At 35.3% G+C, this 4456-nt stretch overlaps 1 long non-coding RNA gene across 2 annotated transcripts; it reads left to right on the plus strand.

Moving 5' to 3' along the window:
* The first annotated feature begins 201 nt into the window (after window positions 1–201).
* LOC149556345 (uncharacterized) lies at window positions 202–3927 on the plus strand. Of its 2 annotated transcripts, none has more exons than XR_016364680.1 (2): window positions 202–696; window positions 875–3927. It is a non-coding gene; the product is annotated as an uncharacterized LOC149556345 (long non-coding RNA). The 2 variants fall into 2 exon arrangements; XR_016364681.1 differs by having other exon boundaries at window positions 3135–3927.
* The last annotated feature ends 529 nt before the right edge of the window (window positions 3928–4456 follow it).

Consider the following 4456-nt stretch of genomic DNA (forward strand, 5'->3'; position numbering starts at 1 on the left):
GCAATTCCACCTAAATAGGTGGTGGAATTGGAATACGTATTCCTATTCTAGTTTTATTTATTTTAGAAAACATAAGTTTTTGAGTCTGCGAATTCCCATCAAATTCTGGTTGAACCAAACAAAGAATAAAAATATGTACCCCCATTTCTATTCAAAATAAGTATTCCAGAATAGCTATTCCTATTCGCACAGTGAAACGGACCTTAACATTTTTGTGGTATTGCACAATGCCACACAATACTCGAATGTTTTTCCTCCTGAATAATAAATTTTTTTCCCGTCGGAAAAAAATCTATAAAGCGCACACTAAATTTAAGCTTCCTATCGTTGAGAAAAGGTTAAGGCTACTATAAATGAAGGGTTTCATTGCTGCAATGGACGGATTAAAGAACAGAAGAATGGAGGGATCAATTGGTTTGGGACATTGCGCTGAAATTAATGGAAGAATGGGACTCATCTTCACAGGACAAAGGAGGGCTCAAGTGTTGGCCATAAAGGGTTTCATTGCAACCGCCGACAGAGATACGGCTGAAATTGTGGGCCTATCATATGACTCACGCTTCAAGATTTCCTCTGTTTAATTTACCCTCTTGTTAATAGATTGATATGTGATGGAGGTGATTTTATTTGAAGAATTTGGATGCTCATTCAAACTATGAATTGAGAAGCACTTGAGCTCATCCGCATTATTCAGAGGTCCCCTTCTACGCCCCTAAATTGCCCAAATTTTGTCCTCTGCCTCCTGTTGTTTTTCCAATTAGGTTTTTGAGTTACTTCTAGAATTTAGAGCTCTCTTTTGCAATCTTATTAGAGTTCAATATGCGATGGCATGGGTTTTGAAATGGGATGACTGATTTGGGTTTAATTTGCCCAGCTGGAGAAACACTAGAGCTCATACGCATTGATCTAAGGTTTCCCCCCATCCTATGACTGGTCTGAATATTCTCGTCTGCCTCCTGTTGTTTTTTCAATTAAGTTATTGAGTTACTTCTAGAATTTAGAGCTATTTTTTTGCTATGTTATTAGAGAGTGACCTGCGATGGCATGGGTTTTGCAATGGGACGATTGATTCGGGTTTAATTTGCCCAGCTGGAGAAACTCTTGTGCTCCAAATATTACTGTTGATTGGTCTGAGGTTTGCCCCCATCCTATGAGTGGTCCAATTATTCTCCTAGACTTCCTGTTGTTTTGAAGTACCCGTTTCTTTTTATTGTTTAGAAGAGCCTAATGAATTTGCTTATAAATCACATTTGACAGACCACTTTGAAATTACTGCAAAATTTAGAAGAAAACTTATAGGAAGACATTCATGCTTCATCTCACAATATATAGCATAACTATAGGATTTTATCTGCTTGGTGGACCTTAAAAAAATACTTTACAGCATTCCCCAGTTGCTAATATTTAGATGCTAACAGTATACTATATTCCCTAGGCACTCAGACAAGTCATCCTCTGCTCTTGCTCCTTGAAATGTTGATCCCTAGTGTAGGTTGCAGGAAAAGACTTGATTGCTCTGTTCTAGTGAAGATGTTTCTAGATACTTGCTAAAGCTGTTGAGTTAATCAAATTGTTCTCTATATTTCTCAGCTACCATCCAACTCACCAATTCATCCATGTATGCTTGCAACTATCTAGAACTCCAAACTAACATTACTACGCCCTTCCCGATTTCAGGTCATATTACAAGTGAGCTGAAGATGATTAAATCCTTTGCGAAGGTGTAGGAGATTCCCTGCTACTAGTAGCTGCCACTTGTCTGATTAAATATAACATCTTTCTCCAATGTTTTCAGCCCTAGTTCGTATGATTCCTCAGTTGGCCTCTGTCAAATTCACTCTATTGTTGGGTTTGTCATCTCTATCTTTTAAACACCAAAAATTCTGAATGAGAACTTTAGCGATTGTCATGGCAACTCACTAATACACTTTTGTCATTTAGCTCCTAAATGTTTTCCTCATGTCAGTGTTTGGGCCTTGACCCAATTATCATATTATGTTTGTATCGTAAATACCATTCACCATTTAGACTGCCACTATATGCCTGGGAAAATAATGGAACTCTCATCCTCTTGAATTATGCTTGTCATTTGTGGCTTCTTCACCTAGACTTTGTCAACATGTTGTGCTTGTCCTAGAATCTTTAGTTTGTAAATTCGCTCACCGTCATAAACCTCTATTACATGGTAGGATTATGATTGCTTTTGATTCTACTGTTCTTTCCACTAACCTTGTGTTTGTTTTATGATTCTTAGATGATTCTGACCTATTGTTTATTGCTGTCATCTAGATGGCCATAATTTCAAATTTTTGAATGTATAACTTTGTCATATACTCTGTCAATGACCTCGTCATATGCAATGGACCACCTGTACTAATAGTTTGTTGACCCATATTTTTCATACCTTCATGGCAGGCATGTTCTCTATCCTTGTTCATTTAAAAATGTCTTCTTATCATGCTTGCCATATCAATATTCATCATCTTGGTGCTCACTCAGACATATGAGTTGTAAAAAGAAGTTTGACAGCGAGACTCACTATCTTTTCTAAATTCTCTTTGTCCTCCATGCTCTTTCTGATTATTGAGCCTTTGTCATACTTATTTTATGATGCACTCTACAAGTCTATGTGTACACTATCAGTGATCCTTTATCCTACTTAATCAACATTTTCATTGTCTTGATCATGTTGTTTGATTTCATTGCATCATGACATATATATAACCGCATCCAAGGCATGCAAGCTGTTTATTGCACTGAGCATGATAGACTTCTTACTCTAGGATTTTCAATGTTGAAAATTCTTCGCCACCTAGAAAGTTTGCCCATTCTTATTTGAAATGATGACTGTCATCACTAGGACTATCATCATTGTGCTCTTGTTCATTGAGGATGCTTGGTCACAATTCATCGTATGATGCTTTGCTTATAGCATGATACTGCCGCTCTAAACTTTTAGAAATGTATCTTTACAATACTTTCTAATTTGTTGACTTCTTTATCCATCATTATATTTTCTTTTTCTTTCTATACTATTATTTATTTCTGTTTGGTATGGCCATTCTTTGTTTTTATTTTTTCCATTGAGTTCAAGTTTAATATGTGAAAAATCAACCAAGTTAAAACGAATGCAGGGCTTTATACTGGACTTAAACTGCTCCCAGTGGGGAAGACTATGGACTACAGTAGCCTATTATTATAATTTAATGTGATCCTGTACTTTGGAACAGCCAGAGTTAATGCTACTATTAGATGCCAAACATTATGTTGTTGTTTACGACTTATGTTGCTCCAGCATGTGATAGGTTGTAAATAAATAGTTCCTTAATGCATTTTTTGAGGCAACTCATTGGCCAAGAGTCTGCATTGGAAAACATATTTGAGTTCATTTTAAATTTCATAGGCAAAGGTCTCAAAGTGATTCAACGAGAACATTTAAGGGAGCAAGGAGAAAAAGAAAGCCAAATGTGAAGATCCAGATAGTAGGCCAGCGCTGTCACAAAAGTCTATCAATACCCTACACCCCTACACCATCATTCTGATGGGGAAGATTAGTTATGAAGATTTCAATAGTATTGCTTATTCAAGTAGGCTTTCTAATTCATTATGAGCTGCTTGTTTCTATTCCTTATTTAAATCCTTGCAACACACAAGAATCGTAGATGAATTGAACCCTTTAATTGCAATTTGAATATTTAACATCGCATACATATGCAAATGAATTTTTCCTTAAGGTGGAGTGAATTTTACTTATTCTTCAGGGGTGGGAAGATTCTTGCTGAAACATAAATGAAACAGAAATAAAAGTAATATATCAGACATGAAGAATGGCTGCTCTTGCCCGTGTATGAGCTTTGGACAACCTATTCAAGTGAGCAAAATGTAACTGGTAACGAGTATCATGAATGCAAACTTTTACTATTTTCATTTTGGTTCTTTGTTTTGAATTCAACTTGGTTGTAATTAACTTATTGCGAGTCAGATTCACTTAAGCTTTAAAATGAATGTCTAGAGGAAGTTGTCTTTACATAACATTCTATTTTGTTGGTTTCTTTATTCATGACTTTATGATTTTTCTTTTCTTTCTTTTCGATCATTCTAATTTTGTTTGGCATGGCCATGCCACCTCCTTTTATTTTGTCTGCGAGTTCTACTTTAATATAATTGTGTTGCATTTTTGTTTTCTATTTTTTATTGCGGACAATCTTTCATAAAGGTTTTATTGTTATTTTTTAGGCTAGTGATTTCTTAGGCATCAATTGGAGGAGAAAAGAAACACAACTATAAAGAAGATTCTGGAAACTATTTTCATTGAAGAATTAGTAATTTTAAAGACAATAATGTATACTACTTTTTCAACTCATTTTATAAAAGTACCTATTTCTAAAAAGATTCTTTCTTTGATCACCATGTGGTAGGGGATTGGTCAAAATTGTTCTTTCAATTTCTTCTTTTC

This window comes from Cupressus sempervirens, chromosome 5, assembly GCF_028749045.1.
Source record: "Cupressus sempervirens isolate cs-2001-9-10 chromosome 5, ASM2874904v1, whole genome shotgun sequence".
Classification (NCBI taxonomy): Eukaryota; Viridiplantae; Streptophyta; class Pinopsida; order Cupressales; family Cupressaceae; genus Cupressus; species Cupressus sempervirens.